General features: G+C 41.1%; 1 protein-coding gene across 2 annotated transcripts in view; it reads left to right on the plus strand.

The window, feature by feature from the left end:
* Window positions 1-1,273: 1,273 nt before the first annotated feature.
* AGTR1 (angiotensin II receptor type 1) overlaps window positions 1,274-19,253 on the plus strand; it is a 62,615-nt gene continuing 44,635 nt past the window's right edge. Inside the window, exon 1 of one of the 2 annotated variants that reach the window (XM_060767754.2) lies at window positions 1,274-1,415. The gene's annotated coding sequence lies outside the window, so the exon portion shown is untranslated. Of the gene's footprint in view, window positions 1,416-1,660; window positions 1,986-19,253 lie in introns of those variants that run through there. The other variant, XM_060767751.2, reaches the window with a different exon arrangement.

Consider the following 19,253-nt stretch of genomic DNA (forward strand, 5'->3'; position numbering starts at 1 on the left):
ATTAGTATTGTTATTATTATTATTATTATTATTATTATTATTAAGAATGGATGGCCATCTGTCAAGGGCACTTTAATTTGATATCCCCAGCATGAAGGCAGAAGGGGGTTTGTGGTTGATATTATTATTATTATTATTATTAAGAATGAGATGTGTGGTCTGATCCCAGGTTTTCTGTTTATCCCAGGTTATCTGGCAGTGCAGACTCATACAATCCAGTTCAAAGCAGATAACCTGGATAGGATCTTGGGATATAAGGACAGTCTCAAAGGGTCTAGGGGCCCTTGCAGGCAGGCCCTATATCTCAAGGTCTGATCCCAGGTTTTCTGTTTATCCCAGGTTATCTGGCAGTGCAGACTCATATAATCCAGTTCAAAGCAGATAACCTGGATCGGATCTTGGAATATAATAGTTTTAAACTGTTGGGCCAGGAAGAAAACGTTTAGCTGTGTTTAGACAACCCATTTTAAAGCGTTTTAAAGACTGGATTTGTGTGAGTGCTGACTCCTCCATTCTGACTCTGGATTGTTTTTGGATGGACCACACATCTCATTCTTAATAATAATAATAATAATAATAATAATAATAATATCAACCACAAACCCCCTTCTGCCTTCATGCTGGGAATATCAAATTAAAATGCCCCTGACAGATGGCCATCCATTCTTAATAATAATAATAATAATAATAGTTTTAAACTGTTGGGCCAGGAAGAAGGATTCCTGTGAGTGCTGACTCTATGTTTTTCATGAGTTTATATGGTTTTTTATAATATTATGTTGAATGTCTTAAACTGTATTTTTATGAATGTATAGCATCAAATTCTGCCAATTCTGTAAGCCACCTTGTGTTGCTGTAAGGCTGAGAAAGGTAGGCTACAAATGGGTTGTTGTAGTTTTTTTCAGGTGATACGGCCATGTTCTAGAAGCATTCTGTCCTGACGTTTCACCTGCATCTATGGCAAACATCCTCAGAGATAGTGAGGTTACCTCACTACCTCTGAGGATGCTTACCATAGATGCAGGCGAAACGACAGGAGGGTATGCTTCTAGAACATGGCCACATCGCCCAAAAAACCTACCCAGTGATTCCAGCCTTGAAAGCCTTGGACAATACAAATATGCCACTGTCCTATGAGATGCTCAGCAACATGCCTTTGGGACTGTACTGAAGGAGGTGTGCGCCCAGTCCCACACGGCTCTCCTTTCTACTGAGGCCGAGAGTGAGTGCCACGCCTCTCCCTTCCCTGCCCCACCAGGAGCTTAGTGAGGAGTGGGTGTTCCCTCCAGCCCTCCAACAAACTTCTCCAAGGAGGAACTGCCTCGGCTTCTCAAAAGCAGGGCTCGCTCTCCATCCCAGCCGAGTTTACACGGGCACACGCCTCTCATTGGAAAGAAGCAAGCGCAGAAGTTAGAGTGAGTCAAGAGAGAGGTGGGCAGCCCCGGGGGGGGGGGGGACACATCCTGGGTGCCCGGGAAAAGGAAGCCGCAATTTCCTTGCGAGGAACTTGGCGATGGGGAGGGGAGCGAAAGGAGGGAAAGAGGGAAGGAGGGATGAAGGGATGGAGGAGGCCGGCTCATGGCTCGGGCGGGGGAGCGGGGCGGGGAAAGGGAGGCCACGTCCAGGAGGGGGTCTCCTCTCCAGGAGGGAGTGGGGCGGGTGGAAGGGACGCCAGGGGAAACAGCCCGCGCGGTCCTATAAAATCCCGAGGAGGGGAACGGGCGGGTCCGAGCCTTCTCTCTCTCTCTCTCTCTCTTGTCCACGGCGCGGAAGCCAACTGCCTGCCTTTGGTGCCTTGGTCTTGGTCGGACCAGCGAGCGCCCCACGCGGGAAGTGGTCCAGCCAAGCCAAAGGAGGGCCATCTCCTGGCCCAGGTGCCACTGCTCAGCCCCACCGAAAGGGAAGAAGGTCGCCCGGGCCCGAAGAAGCCGCCTCCCCACTCGCTCCTCATCCTCCACCGCCGCGAAGTTTCTTCTCCCTTCTCTGTAAGTTTCCTCCGCCTTCTCTTTGCAGCTATCTTTAAAGAAGCCCTTCTCAAACACATCTTGAATGGCTAGTCTTTCCTTCTCCCTGAGCATTAGGTGAATCTATGGGGACAGGTAATGTTGGCAGTAGTATTGTTGGGTTGTTGTAGGTTTTTCGGGCTAGATGGCCATGGTCTAGAGGCATTCTCTCCTGACGTTTCGCCTGCATCTATGCAAGCACCTCACTACCTCTGAGGATGCTTGCCATAGATGCAGGCGAAACGTCAGGAAAGAATGCCTCTCTAGACCATGGCCATATAGCCCAAAAAAACCTACAACAACCCAGTGATTCCAGCCATGAAAGCCTTCGACAGTATTGTTGTTGTTGTTGTTGTTATTGATGCCTTGGTGATGCAACATAGCCAAACCACTATGCTTTTGGAAGTCATGATATGTCTCTCTTTCCCTCCTGCCCCGCTTCCTTCAGGAATTTTAAAGTTTCTACACCCCCACCAGTTGCTTTCACCCTCCCAGGAACCTTTGGGAAATGCCAAAGAGGCTGTGCCTGTTGCTGATGGGGTGGCCACGGGCAGCAACAGCATTGCATCCTTCCCTTTCTATCCTAGAGTGATCACTTCAGGGGCAAACAAAAGCCCCCCAAGAGGGCTTTTTAAAGCAGTGTTTCTCAACCTTCCTAGTGCTGCGACCCCTTCATACAGTTCCTCATGCTGTGGTGACCCCCAGCCATATAATTATTTTCTTTGCTACTTCACAACTGTAATTTTGCTACTGTTATGAATCGTAATGTATATATCAGATATGCAGGATATATTCTCTGGACCAAATTTGTCACAAATACTCAATACACCCACATTTGAATACTGGTGGAGTTGGGGTGGGGATTGATTTTGTCATTTTTGAGTTGTTGTATCTGGAATTTATAGTTAACCTACAATCAAAAAGCATTCTGAACTCCACCAATAATGGAATTGAACCAATTCCATCAATTGAACTTGGCACACAGAGTTCCCATGACCAACAGAAAAAACTGGAAGGGTCTGGTGGGCATTGACCTTGAGTTTTGGAGTTGTAGTTCATCTACATCCTGAAACTACTGTGGACTCAAACAACGATGAATCTGGACCAAACTTGGCACAAATACTCAATATGCCCAAATGTGAACACCAGTGAAGTTTGGGGGAAATAGATCTTGACGTTTGGGAGTTGTGGATGCTGGGATTTATAGTTCACCTACAATCAAAGAGCATTCTGAACCCCACCAATGATAAAATGGGCCAAACTTCCCACACAGAACCCCCATGACCAACAGAAAATCCAGTGTTTTCTGATGGTCTTTGGTGACCCCTCTGACACCCCCCCCCCTGGCAACCCCCCAGGGGTCCTGACCTCCAGGTTGAGAAACGCTGTTTTAAAGGAACAAACAGTTGACTATCCCTTGACATGTGGAGTTTGTTTGGTTTTTGTGTTCTTTTGAGGGTTATAATGATGCAACAGACTCAAACAGCTATAACTTTTTGATTTTTATTTCTCCCACTGAGGAGAAATCCCCCTGTCCCACCCTTCCTTTTCTTGAGAAATCTTAAACTTTCTACGCTCCCACCAGTTGCTTTCTCCCTCTCACAAACTCCCGGGAAATATAATCCTGCTGTGGTTGTGGAGAACCACATAGTAGTTTTCTATAACCAGGCTTTGGCATTTATTGCTTGCATGCCTGTGGTTTTCATGTATGTGTGAATGTGTGTTTGAAGCCTTGGCCTCTTCCACTCTCAGTCGAAATTTTGTGAACTCTTAAGCTTTATTTATTCCCCTCCTTTGGTATGTGGAACTCCCTCCATTGATGGCATCTAGATATAAAAGTATTAAGGCCTCTAAAGCAGGCATGGGCAAACTTTGTCCCTCCAGGTGTTTTGGACTTCAACTCTCACAATTCCTAACAGCCTCAGGCCCTTACTTTTAGTGGCTGAGGGGGAAAAGGAAAGGGCCCGAGGCTGTTAGGAATTGTGGGAGTTGAAATCCAAAACACCTGAAGGTTCAAATGCCTGCTCTAAAGCTACAAGTTTTGCCCATGCCTGCTCTAAAGCTACTTGAAAATCCCTTGGACCATGCACAGAGCTTGAGACAGTTAATTTTTGGATAAAATCTCACAGCGTCTCCCAGCCAGCATGGATAATATTGAGAGATTCTGGGAGTTGTAGACCAGAAATGTAACCTTTTCAGGTCCTACTCATATATTAACATATTCTTTCTGGTCTGGTACATGTTTATCATTTGCATCTTCCTCTGATATGCGTACTTTGCTTCATATCCTTGTTTCTCTGAAAGAGAGATGGAAGTGTATCAATGGGTTTTCAAACTTTTAAAGTGGAGATTTATGCTTTGTTTATGCAGTATTGGAGGAGGCATTCTCTTTCTTGCTAAGGCAGTTGTTTCACAGCAAGATCCCCCAAAGAAAGACAGAACCATTAGCCACAAGGCCAGCTCCTTGAAACCCTGCCACAGATTTATCTGCATGTGAAAGATAGAGCGCTTGTGTGCTCATGGCCACATCATGTGAATCCTCTCATATTTCTCATCAGCAAGTCCAAAGTACCACTTAACAACATAAGTGACAGACATATTGTCCGGAGCAATGTTTCTCGGTTATTACAGATGCAGCCAAATTCTCACCTCTAAATTTGACATGAAAATTGATAGTAAAGGGACAACTGGTAGGATATGCCCTGTTTTCAGAATGCTCAAAATAACTTTCCTGACTAGATAGCTACTTCATCACACTAGAGAATAAATCCACTTGGTTGCTGCCTCCTGCAGAATTCTGGGATTTGTAGTTTAGGGAGGAGCTTTTAACACTCTCAGTAAACTACAAACCCCAGAATAATGTAGGAGGCAGAAACCGGATTTAAAGTAGATTCATTCTCTAGTGTGATAGGTGTGATCCAAGCTGTTTCCCAATTTGGGAAGTTTCATCTTCCTTACTTATAACCTCATCGCACTAGATAATGAATCCACTTTAAATCTGGTTTGTACCTCTGGCAGAATTCTGGGGTTTTTAGTTTAGTGAGGCTGTTAAAGGCTCCTCCCTAAACTACAAACCTCAGAATTCTGCAAACCCCAGAAATCAGCAACCAGATTTAAAGTGGATTCATTCTCTAGTGTGACGAAGAGCTTGGAGTACTTTCAGTGGATTTAAGTATTGGATTAGGATTTGGAGAAACCAGGTTCACATCTCCCCTCAGTCTTAAGAGTCACAGGGTGACCTTGAACCCATGAGTCTTTTTATCACTCTAACTTCGCAAGGCTGTTACAGACACGCAATAGAATAAATGAGAAAGGACAGAATAAAGCAGGACATGAAACTAATAAGAAAAGGACATGAATCCTATATTGGTTAACAGTAACACTGCAACCCCAAATGTGGTAATGCTATTAAAATAAGTTGGAATTAATAAGATTTAACTAGCCAAATGGTGTACAGGATTTGAGATTTCTCTTAACCCAATACTTTCTCCTGCTGTAGCTGAATATGTTGAGACCTTCTAATAGACTCTTTATCTGAAAAGCAACTTTTCAGCTCAGAGTTCCAACCAGAGACAGAAAAATCAGATGTCTTCCTCAGAAATCTGTAGTTTAGGATTTGTATTGAGGGTCTTTTTGAGTCTGGTAAATACAGCAGAGTCTTGCTTATACAACATAATCAGACCGGCAGAGCTTTAGATAAGCAAAAATGTTGGATAACATGGAGTGATTAAGGAAAAGCCTATTAAACATCAAATTACATTATGATTTTACAAATTATGCACCAAAAAATCAGGTTTTACAACAAATCAACAGAAAAACCAGTTCAATACATGGTAACGTTATGTAGTAATTACTGTATTTATTAATTTAGCACCAAAAGAGACAAGGGTTCGTTCTTTCTCCCACCCTAGACATTATTCAGGGTGGGAGGCAGACTGCATTGGATAATACAGAATGTTGGATGAGCAAAGGTTGGATAAGCGAGACTCTACTGTATATAACATTTGCACCCATTCACATATATCAAGAGATGCATCCTGAGTGTAGAGTAAGAAAATAAATACTTAAAATAGAGTATATTCAGAAAAAGCTAGCATGTAATGTCAGCCACCATTGCGCATGGTTTGAGTTTTGGTCAAGGTTTTCAGGAAACTAGGGTTCAAATCCTTGCTTTGTCATGGAAATCCACTGACCTTAGACAAGTCACACACTTTCACCCTTAGAGGAAGGAAATGGTAAACTTAAAATAAACCTTCCCAAGAAAACCCTAACATAGGGTCAGCATAAGTCACAGTTGACTTGAAGGCAAGCAACAAGGGAGTAATATTCATCTTTTGGCATTGATGCCCCTTGCTACATCCCCACCATCTTGCACCGATTATTCCTGGGGGGAAATGTGAGAGAGGGATAAGTTAGAAGACAATCTCACATTTTAGTATATTGTGTGGAATCTGAACTAGGTAATGCTCAAACTACAAAAGTATGAACATTATTTTAGTTCATTGTGAAAGGGAAAGCCATATTACTCTGCTTCAAAATTTGGAAAGGTTACTGCTTTGGATTACAAGTTCCTGAATCCTTGAAACAACCGAGACACTCTAAAAAAGTAAATTTTCCAAGCCTTGGACTGTGGCACTAAAGGTAAATACACTTTTTGCAATGCAAGCCTTAATGGACTATAGACCATTCCTTCAGCTGATTAAGTGCACACTTTGCTATATGTAATACAACTGAAATAAACACTGGTGGATTTGTGATATGTGCAAATAAACATGCATAAACAGTAGACCTTGTTGCCTCTGCACTTAATCTGAAATTCATATTGCTACACCAGCACAGTTGGCAGCAGGTCTGGTCCTCATGACCTTTCATATATAATTTTGAGGCTTAGCAAGAAGCCAGTATGTTGTAGGGGGGTTTTTTAAGGAAGAGGAAAGATGAAGCAACAGCTGCAAAACAAATGGAAAGACTATGGTGACATTCTCAAATGTTTTCCAAAGTTTGAAAAAATAGAATCTCAGTTGACATCTCAAGGATCTAAGTGAGGGAGGCATAGCAAGCTAGGAGACAGCAAGTATAGAGACAATAGAGAGAAGTTCCAGCAGATTGGAGGAGGGCCAATGTGGTCCCAATCTTCAAGAAGGGAAAAAAGGACGACCCAAACAACTACCGTCCGGTCAGCCTCACGTCGATACCGGGCAAGATTCTGGAAAAGATTGTTAAGGAAGCGGTCTGCAAACACTTAGAAACAAATGCAGTCATCGCTAATAGTCAACATGGATTTATCAAAAACAAGTCATGCCAGACTAATCTGATCTCTTTCTTTGATAGAGCTACAAGCTGGGTAGATGCGGGGAATGCCGTGGATGTAGCGTACCTGGATTTCAGTAAGGCCTTCGACAAGGTCCCCCATGACCTTCTGGCAAGGAAACTAGTCCAATGTGGGCTAGGCAAAACTATGGTGAGGTGGATCTGTAATTGGTTAAGTGGACGAACACAGAGAGTGCTCACCAATGCTTCCTCTTCATCTTGGAAAGAAGTGACGAGCGGAGTGCCGCAGGGTTCCGTCCTGGGCCCGGTCCTGTTCAACATCTTTATTAATGACTTAGATGAAGGGCTAGAAGGCATGATCATCAAGTTTGCAGATGACACCAAATTGGGAGGGATAGCCAATAGTCCAGAGGACAGGAGCAGAATTCAAAACGATCTTGACAGATTAGAGAGATGGGCCAAAACTAACAAAATGAAGTTCAACAGTGACAAATGCAAGATACTCCACTTTGGCAGAAAAAATGAAATGCAAAGATACAGAATGGGGGACGCCTGGCTCGAGAGCAGTACGTGTGAAAAAGATCTTGGAGTCCTCGTGGACAACAAGTTAAACATGAGCCAACAATGTGATGTGGCAGCAAAAAAAGCCAATGGGATTTTGGCCTGCATCAATAGGAGCATAGTGTCTAGATCTAAGGAAGTAATGCTACCCCTCTATTCTGCTTTGGTTAGACCACATCTGGAATACTGTGTCCAATTCTGGGCACCACAATTCAAGAGAGATATTGACAAGCTGGAATGTGTCCAGAGGAGGGCGACTAAAATGATCAAGGGTCTGGAGAACAAGCCCTATGAGGAGCGGCTTAGGGAACTGGGCATGTTTAGCCTGATGAAGAGAAGGCTGAGAGGAGATATGATAGCCATGTATAAATATGTGAGAGGAAGCCACAGGGAGGAGGGAGCAAGCTTGTTTTCTGCTTCCTTGGAGACTAGGACGCGGAACAATGGCTTCAAACTACAAGAGAGGAGATTCCATCTGAACATTAGGAAGAACTTCCTGAGTGTGAGAGCCGTTCAGCAGTGGAACTCTCTGCCCCGGAGTGTGGTGGAGGCTCCTTCTTTGGAAGCTTTTAAGCAGAGGCTGGATGGCCATTTGTCAGGGGTGATTTGAATGCAATATTCCTGCTTCTTGGCAGGGGGTTGGACTGGATGGCCCATGAGGTCTCTTCCAACTCTTTGATTCTATGATTCTATGATTCTATAATCTGTGCTTACAGAAATAGTGGAGCTCCTGCCCCAAACACTCAAACTTTGATCTAGGAACTGTGATGACAATAAGAGATATGTAGCTACTAACCCTCAATCCAAGCAGATTAAAGAAATTCTGCAAATTGACTGAGATTCAATGCATAATTCTTTGCTCTCCTTACTTTGGAAACATAAGGAGGCCAGTGCTTCCCAGTACTGGCTAAGGAACTATAGTGTGGATGCTAGAGTAGATAAATTGGGCTTAGGAATATTAGCAGAATGTCCCTGAGATCAAAGCCAGGGAACAGTCACAAACCAACAGATTTCTGCATTCTCTTTCTATCCTGCAGTGTTGCTTCAGGAATAAACAGAAGCCTAAACTGCCCCTTGGATCTCCATAGTCATGCCACACTTCTGACCCAGTCCACAAACATTCCGAACAAACAAATCTAAAGGTTAGATTTAGTTGTATTGACAGATCATTGCAGTATCTAAGGTGGAAACTGTTTTCATCCTTACTTAGGCTGCTTCCAGATAGCAATTTGTTGTGGGAGAAAACAGACTAAAGTAACCTGTTTTTCCCCCCACTTTGCTGTCCACATGGGTGCCCAAAAGAAGCAGGCTTTCCCATGTGTTGTCCCGATTGTAGCACGGTAACAATCACGCTACAATGAAGAAAGCCCACCACCACCACCCCCCAAAAATCTTTAAAATAAAAGAAAAACTTACCAGGCTTTCATTAGGCCTTTTGGCATACTTTCTGGAATATACCAATGTAGCACTAAGAGACGGGGGGAGAAGCAATTGCCCACTCCCATCTCTTAGCACTACATTGGTACATTCCAAAAAGCATGCAGAAAAGCCTAATGGTGGCCTGGTAAGTTTTTCTTTTATTTTAAAGATTTTAGGGGGAGATTTGGGGAGAAAATGGGTTCCCTCTTCATTTTTCCATGCCCATGGGGCCTGAAGAAGTGAATTGGGCTGTAGGGACTGCCCCTTCAGTAGTCCTAAGGCTACCGAGGGGTCAGTCCCCACAGGGCCCATATTCCATTAGACCCGGGTTTTTCAGGAAGACCCGAGTCTAATGGAGTATCAAGTTAATTCCGGACAAAGCAGGATTTTCCTGCTTTGTCTCAAATTAATTTGGTTTTACAGAAGACATTGTTTGGATGCCTCCGGTAAAACCGCGGGAGCACCCGCATTATGGACCCTTATCATGTTAAACTCAAAGGAACATTTACAGAATTGCGTAGAAAGGACAACAGGACAAAATGCCATGACTATTATTTCTTGGGTTGTTGTAGGTTTTTCGGGCTATGTGGTCCTGTACTAGAAGCATTCTGTCCTGACATTTCACCTGCATCTATGGCAGGCATCCTCAGAGGATGTGAGGTCTGACCTCACAACTTCTGAGGATGCCTGTCACAGATGCAGGTGAAATGTCAGGAGAGAATGCTTCTAGAACATGGCCATATAGCCCGAAAAACCTACAACAACCCAGTGATTCCAGCCATGAAAGCCTTCAACAACATATTATTTCTTGCTTTGAACCATTTTTGTGCTAAGATTAACAGTGTAGCATTGCTCTGTCTTAGATTGATAAGATAATAGCAATATTAGTAAGTCAAATTATGCAAACAGACTGTCACTTGCTTGGCCATGTGAGTAGCATACAGCATTTCCTGATTCAGGTAACAAGAACAAAACATCTTACAAGTTCCTTTCCATGTGGGTTAAACAAAACCAGCACACCTAAAATTCTAAATTCCAAAACACTACAAAATCCAAAGTTTTTCACATGAGTGGATAAGATAGTGATGGCATTGCTTTCTGATGACACAATGCAAACACACCTTTTCATGCAAAAATTATTAAAAGTATTATATAAAATTATTGTCACCTAATTTGTATTAAGGTGTATAAAACACAATTGAATTTTGTATTTTGACTTGCGTCCAATTTCCAATATATCTCATTACAGTGGGTCCTCCACATTCCCTCATGTTAGGAGTGCAGGACTTCTGAAAAAGTGGGAAAACATGCGTCTTAAAGCACAATTCTGTGGTCCACGTCTACTGCCGGAGGACTTCCTAATGTTCTCTAGGGCCTAGAAATGCTGGAAGTTGACCGCAAAGATTCCTAGAGAATGTAGAGATTCTTAGACCTGGAGGTTGCTACAAAACATATCTATCAAATCTGTAAAAAATCAAATCTACAAATGTGAAAGGCTGACTGTATATGCAAATATAGGTATCCCAAAATTTGAAACAATCTGAAATCCAAAGCATTTCTGATCCCAGTCATTTTGGATAAGGAATACCTAGCCCGTGTTATATACTATTGAGACCATTTAAAACCCAGAGCTGTTTTGTGATTCCCATCAGCCCCACAGCACTGGCATGCCCAAAATGTGGGGGTAGGGGCAGCCTGGAGAAAACAGACCCGAAAGAGAGGGCTGTTACTCAGAAGAAAGAATTGCCTGGGGTCACAAACTGCTCCCTCTAATCTGCAGGGCTAGATCTAAGGGAGCAGCTTGCGGTCCTGCAGTTTTTATCAGACTGCAATTCCCATCATGACTTGCTGTGGACTGTGTTGACTGGGACTGATGATGATATATCAGCTGAAGGACCACTAAGCAGTACCAATTTATCAACTTTGTATGTACCATGTCTTGTTCTCTAAAACGTTTTGTTCACCATATTTGGGGAAAACGACCATGGGGACTCTGTAGCAAGGTACATATTTACTTGCACTAATCCCAGGATCAAACTGTCCTCTCCAGTTAAAAGGACCAGGCAGTAGAAAATGATGAGAAAACCTCAACTTGAAAGCTCTTCCATACAAATGATATTCTGGGACCTCCCCAGATAATACTGAGCTACATGGAGAAGCTTACAGGGTATCTACTTTAATACCTTTTAAGCTTTTAATTTTTTCTCAGGCCCCTTAAACTACCATATGTTATTTTTATATACTGTTTTAGCTTAGATATTGTTATCCCTGTGTTCAAAAGCTGTTTATAGAAATTTCTCATTTCACTCCAACTTTCCTTCCTAAGGAAATATATGGATTTTATTGTAATTTTCAGTTGGATATTTCTTGTTTTTTTTACTATAACCTCACTTATCTTAAACCCTGATAACTGCCCAGAAATTAAGTTATAGCACATCTTGTAAATATTATGTACTGACAGACACACAAGAAGACAGTCTGGCCCTATATAAAGCAGTTTTCCCTATGAGTCACCTGACATTACAATTTTATGAAAGAGCAAAACCATGCATAAAGTAAAGTCTTTTACAGGAAGGAATTGTCATTGGCAGATAAAAGGTGCTACATGCTTTGGAAGTGTGCTAGAATCCTGCTATGCAACATAATCCAGGGCAGCAATTTCACCATGAGCCTAACGTGGAACCAACATTTCTAAGGACCTTCCCCAGATGTTTTTGACCTTCAACTCCCAGAAATCCTAACAGCTGGTAAACCGGCTGGGATTTCTGGGAGTTGTAGGCCAAAACACCTGGGGACCCAAGGTTGAGAACGACTGACTTATACTATGTCTCCATGGCCAAAATAAAGAGGATGCGCCACTCAGCTGCTGTCGGGAGTCCACATAATGAACAACTCGATTGGCAACACAACCATCCATTAATCTGTTTGTATCAAACAGAGGATTTACTGTGGGACTTCTTAGGAGCTCTGGATTCATCCTGCTGTTTTAAAGATGTGGACAGCTGGATCTAGTCCAATCCACTGCCCATATCACCAACTGACCCACTACTGCATCACCACCAGCAACCAGCTGTCTCCCAGAGGCCTGCTGGCAACACCACATTTCTGGCAGTGTTTCCTGACACTGAGCCATGAAACAAAAAATGTGACATTACCAGCATGATTAGATTACTGCAACACACTCTACATGGGGTTGCCTTTGAAGACTTTTAGGAAACTTCAACTAGTCCAGTGGGAGGCAGCCAGACTACTCACCGGAGCATCATACAGGGAGCATACCACCCCTCTGCTATGTCAGCTCCACTGGCTGCCAATCCAATTCCGAGCACAATTCAAAGTGCTGGTTTTGACCTACAAAACCCTATACGGTTCCAGCCCAGCGTATCTGTCCGAACGGATCTCCCTCTACATCCCACCTTGGAGTTTAAGATCCTCTGGGGAGGCCCTGCTCTCGGCCCCGCCTCTCTCACAAGTGAGATTGGCAGGGACGAGGAGCAGGGCCTTCTCAGTGGTGGCCCCTCACCTATGGAATTCACTCCCCGGGGAAATTAGATCAGCAACATCCCTCCTTTCCTTTAGAAGGAAATTAAAAACATGGATTTGGGACCAGGCGTTTGGGCAATCTGGCAGATAAGTAAAGGACTACGACGACGGATAGGAATAAACAGTGTGGAATGAAGTATGGACTCTGAGTTGGCGAATGCTGTGCATGAGATTGGTTTATTGACTGTGATTTTTTGATGTTTTAATTGTTATAACTGTTTAACTGTTGTTTTTATATGTTTATTGTATTATTGTGTAGGCATCGAATTGTGCCTTTTTGTAAACCTGAGTCCTCCCTCGGGGGTTGAGAAGGGTGGGGTAGAAGTATACGAAATAAATAAATAAATAAAATGATGTGCCTTTGAACCAGTTAGGCCATGTGGATGGCCAAAGGGCCCTGGGGATACTCCTGGGCAGCATCAGAGACCTTTCCTCCAGATTTATCCAGTGGGTGTAAATGTAAGCTTAGATGTGTGTTTCATATTTTATATTGATACAATCCATTTTGTTTAGTTTTCCTCTAGCATATTTAAATAATCAGTAGTTGTATAGGATACTTGTTTTTAGGAATACCACTAACATATTTTCACGATTGTCCAGGAATGGTTTCTGACAAGAGTCAAGTGAGCTTTGGCTTTGTATTAGCACATCTTCACAAAGTTTGAACAATAATCTCTTATCTCCTGTGCAAAAACCATTATATATCTCCTGAGCTACTTGACTTAAAGGAAGAGTGGAGTATTTTTCAGAATATTGTGGATTTGAATAAATGTCTGGTCTATTCTTTTTTTCCATTTAAATTTTTTTGACTGTCTAAGGTGATGTCTGGGAGTGCACACTGGTGTAAAAAATAAGCAATCAACAGGCCAAGTTGTTTTGGAAGAATGCTCTATATTCTATACTTGCCATTGCTGAAATGAAACAGGAAAAAACTCACTCTGTTGGTTTTATAAAGAGGATGACAGCCCAAAGGGATGTAAAACAGAAAACTAAAAAAATTATAGACATGATTGCCATGTTGTCTGGTGTAAAAGTCACTCTTTTTCTGTTATTTTTTCTACACTGCCATATAATCCAGATTATCAAACCAATTAATCCAGATTATCTGCTTTGAACTGGCTGAGCCTACTTCCATATAATCCAGTTCAAAACAAATAATCTGGGTTTTATATGGCCTAAGGCCCTTTCTATACTGCCATATAAAATTCAGGTTATCTTCTTTGAACTGAATTATATGTCAGTATAGAAGGGGCCCAAGAAGAATCCTTCACTAAGCAGTTTATCCTTGACAAGCTTGCTTTTGGGTGTGTAATAATGGCAACAAGATTGACCAGACAGTTTTGGAGCTGCAATACTTGGTAGGATTATCTGAAACAGAATGAGAATATTGCAGCACTCAAGATTTTGCTGGCTAGCAAAACAGTCTTGAACCCTTTGTGACCCCACAGGCTAACACTGAAAAGATGAACAATGATCTCACAACCCTACCTCCTGGGAACATTCATCCATAAAAGACTCAAACTATTGTAACACAATAACATTAAATCCTGTATCAGAAAATGTATTGGAAAGATATAATGATCGATATAATAGAATGCCACTGAAGACCCAGAAAGACTAACAGGGACATAATCTCCCAACTAGCTCTTTGTACCAAGGCTACCAAGGCTACCAAGGCTGTTTTTGTCCCCAAACCAGGTTTGAAACTCAATTGGAATGGATAAAGGTAATCCATTTTATCCACGAAAACCTGAACATTTGGACCTACCATAATTCACTTCAATAATTTATTTACAAATAGGGTAGGATTTGTTATACAGCTTCAGCAATAATTATTTTGGAAGTGAGAGTCTGATGGAGGTTCCTTCAACAAAGGTCTTATAATTGCTTCTTATAGGCTGGTCTACACTGCCCTATATTCCCGGACCTGATTCCAGATTATCAGTTTTGAACTGGATTATATGGGTTCACATTGCCAGATAATCTGGGATCAGATTCTGAGATATGAGGCAGTGCAGAAGGGGCCATAGAAGAATGGAACATATTTCACTACAGAAGTCCCCAAAGAACAAGAGATTTTAAAGCTATTTTAAAGCTATTTTGCTGCACATACCTTTAAGAAATAGTCCCTCCACCCACCTATTTTGAACTTTGAAAGGGGGGTAGATGGAGCAAAGAGATCCCAGAGGTAGTAAATGGGAACTATCTGTGTCACCCAGCCCTTCGCAGATGCTTCGTTTTGTTCTAGTCTTATTGAGCTATGACTTCACTGTTTGACCTTGGTCTTATCATTTTCTGCCATATGATTTCTTCAGCATGTTATATACAGGAGGAAAACAATATACATTTATTTGGGTTCACTGGAAGAACTTAAGTTACTTTTACTAACTTAAAAATGTAGTATTGAAATATAGAAATTTGAATTCAGGTCATGATTCAAGTCATGATTCAGATCGTATGTCACAGGAGTTGTCAATCGAATGCACAACGAAACATCCACGTCTTTAGTTCCTTCTGGAATGTGTATAGGGAGGGGACAAACAATTGTTTTTGTTTATTACAAGATCAGGTGAAGTTGGGGGTGAGCATTCCAAGGTCTCCTAGAGGGCTCGAATGCAGTCCCATAGTCTTCCACAGTTGCACGCCTGTAATTTAGTTTCAAGAGATAGCTGATAGGCACCTTGAATAGAAAGAAAAGAATTCTGAAATAATAAATCTATATTTATGTGATGCAAACATTTTAGGTCACCTAATACATTTGTGCCTGAGGTGAGGCTTGAACCAAAGCCAGACCAAGATGGCATCTCACCCACCCAAATCCAAATTTCCATTTCCACAGTCAATCCAAGTAGTTAAATTCTATTTCAGGAGTGATAAGAGAAACTGTCTCTAGAGTAATAGGTGAAAGTTTAGCTAATAAATTGGTCAGTCATGAGTTGAAGATAATATTCCAGCCAATCATAACCTTCTTCTTGACCTTGGTAATATTAGTTATTTGGATTATAACTCTCAGAATGGCTAAGCTAATCAGAGAATTCTGGAAACTGTAGTCCAAAGCATTATTCCCTTTTACCTCTACTATTATACACTCGCAACACCTTTCAGATCTTTCTCTTCCAAATTCTCTATATTCAAAAAGGAGAAAAAAGTGCATGAAAATATATCTAGAGTGACTTTCTCAACTCTTATAACAGAGACAAGAAAGCTTCTATGTGTTTCCTATAGCTCATGGAGAATCAGTAAATGATGGGGAAAGTATCTTTGGAAATTATCTATTACCATTGTTTTCAGTAAGGAACACATGTTGCCTAAATTACCATACACTTCACCATACTTTTTTCAGTGAGAATGGAATGACTGTAATATGTGAAAACGTCTGCAATAAAACTTGTTGTTTGTCTCATCCCTTTCTTCTTTTATATAAATTCTCTTAGATAATAAGCAGAGTGGGGCCAATAAATTTTGCTGCATGAGGTAAAGGACAAGATAACACCCTTCCTTGTTACTCTATGAACAAGAACAATATGAACTGAAAGGCAAATCTTACTTGAATATTGGCAATGGAACAGTGACTTCCACTGGCCCCAAGGCCAATGGGCTAGTTTAGCATTGGCAGAGAAGGCCCTGTGTTGCACACACTGCTGGCCAGGAATCTTAGAAGGAATGGCCTAAGGCCATGTCAATACTCATCCTTAACTTCTGCCATCTGAGACAGTTGCCTCACTCTGGAAATGGAAGAATGACAAAAATTATTGTAGGCTTCTGGACAAGAGACAATGATGTTTTGATTATTGAACAACTTTAAAAATCTAAATGTATAAGTTCTGGCAATTTTTTTACACTTTTTGGGGGGAATGTGCAAAAAAGTAGTTTTATGTAGGAAATAGTGTTTTCACAAAATAGTATTTTCTGTAGAAAAATATAAATTAAAAAAAACACCTACTCAAAACACAAACAAATTTTTGAAAAGAAAATCCCAGTTAAAAGTCAATGTTGTTGCTGCTGCTGCTGTTATAACCTAAATCCAAGTACTAGTCTCACTGTGAGCAGTCTTGTTGAACCAACTACTGATTTAATACTTAAAGAAATCCTATTGATAAACTCAGTCTATTCTGCCTGAGAGTAGAGAAGTAAATCTTCACATAAGTTTATTCTTGAATGCACAAATGAAAGATTTCTCCTTGTTAGTCCAGATTACAAGCTTTTAGGGCATTTTCTGACAATTTTTCACATTTCAAATCTTTTATATGAAAATTTTCTGAAGGTAATTCTAAAAAATATCCTTTTCACAATATTTGCAAAGATCTTTTGAAATGCACAATACCAAGCTGTGGTTTCTAATTTTACCGTAATGCAATGTCTCAATGGATTATTTATTCTTGCATGTAAAAATGAAAAATGAATATCTCAATGGATATTTATTGAAAATATGAATATTTCCAAATATTTTCTATATCTCTAGACCTACATTATAAATATTTTGTTGTTATGTCTCTTCTATTTAGCCAAACATTTCCAATTGGATTGCAATTTAAATATAATATCAGCAGGCAGATCACAGAAAGAATTAAGATAACATTCAATTCAAGAAACCTCAAAAGTATAGCAGAATTTCATAAAAGCTAAAATATAGTTAATCCCTACAAACCTCAGAATGTTTTGTTATAGATAGATAGATAGATAGATAGATAGATAGATAGATAGACCTGTTATAGGAATGATTAAAACATCACTGTCGCCCCAAAGTGTCTGAGGCAAGCATTGCATAAAGGAGGAGGCTCCACATAGAGCCTCAGGCTCACTCCATGGTTGCTACGTACCTAATGCCTGCTGGCATTCAGCATTCAAAGATGACTCCTTGTATTTTTCCATTTAACTAGACTGCTGCTTTTCTTTCTTTCTAATCTTCGGCTTCCTTCTATGACCATAACGAGGGAGTCATTAGTAAGCCTCCATGCTGATTCTCTGGCTCTTAATCTTTTACCTTTTTGCTCCAGGCAGTTCCTAACATCCTTACTTTTATCATCTCTTAATTTCTTTCCTTTCCTTTCTTTCTTTTTGGAAGTGTTATATTTTAGAACAAATCACATTTTTCCAATGGTGTGGCTGTCAAATGTAATTATTCTAACGGCATTATTGCATAAAATTGAACTACAATCAGCCATCCATATGCACAGATTCTGCAGCCACAGATTCAAAATACTCCCACACAAACACACACATTTTTTTAAAAAAAATTACACATGTAATGTTGAGTGTTCCTTGGCTTTATAAACATGCCTGTTATATCTCAGAGAGGGGAGGGGAGGGAGGAGTTGGCATCCTTCTAGGTGTTGGTGTGTGAATATGGTTTCCATGAACAATATATTTACAATTCAAGTTAAGTCCCATGGAATTTATGAGCTCTTAACTCTCAAAAGAGTGGACATGCACAGCTGTTTAATTTTCAGAAATAGCTGCCACTAAATTCAGCATCCCAAAGCTAATGAATGGCCCCAACTGGTGCACACCCATTGAATCAATAGGACTTACATAAGTGTTGACTTACCATTCAGCAATCAGTTTAGCAGATATACCTTAGCAATTGGAATTTGGCCAAGGAGGCTATTGACGTTATCACACCAAGGCTTTAAAGTGGGTAGCCCTCCATTTCTCCAGAATTCTGGGAAATGTAGTTTAGGGTGGGGCCTTTTGAATTCTCAGCTACAGAGATCCTCAACTTCCCAAACTACATTTCCCTGAATCAACTTCCCAAACTACATTTCCCTGGTGTGATAACGTGGTTGTTGTTATTGTTGTTTGCTACACAACAAGAATAGTAGACAGAAAACAAGATCACTATACTGACTTTTGTATTCAAACACACATCGGACACTTCCCAAGTGTCTGGGAAGTGTGATGTATCAGTAAATTATGCATGCAGATCGGAGTAGGGTGGCCTTTTGCAACTGACGGACAGTAATTTTGTCAGCGCTGGTAGTTTTTCTGGCCAAGGTCTTTAGACACTACACCCAGTGTGCTGATCACCACTGCAACCATCTTTACTGGCTTGTGCCAGAGACTTAGCAATTCAATATTTAAATCCTTGTATCGTGTAAGCTTTGCCAGTTGCTTCTCAATTCTGCTGTTGCCTGGGATTGCAACGTCGATGATCCATACTTTGTTTTATTTACGATCATGAGGTCAGGAGTATTGTGCTCCAAAACTCTGTCAGTCTGAATTCAGAAGTCCCAGAGTAGTTTGACGTGTTCATTTTTTGTAACTTTTTCAGGCTTGTGATCCCACCAATATTTGCCACAGGCAGATGGTATTTGTGGCACAAGTTCCAGTTGTTGTTGATGATGATGATGATGATGATGATGATACCCCCATTTTATCTCTCCCAAAGAAGACTTAAAATGGCTTAAATTAAAATTATGACCACATAATTTAAAATATACAAATATGCAAACATTA

Source organism: Anolis sagrei, chromosome 3 (genome assembly GCF_037176765.1).
Source record: "Anolis sagrei isolate rAnoSag1 chromosome 3, rAnoSag1.mat, whole genome shotgun sequence".
Taxonomy (NCBI): Eukaryota; Metazoa; Chordata; class Lepidosauria; order Squamata; family Dactyloidae; genus Anolis; species Anolis sagrei.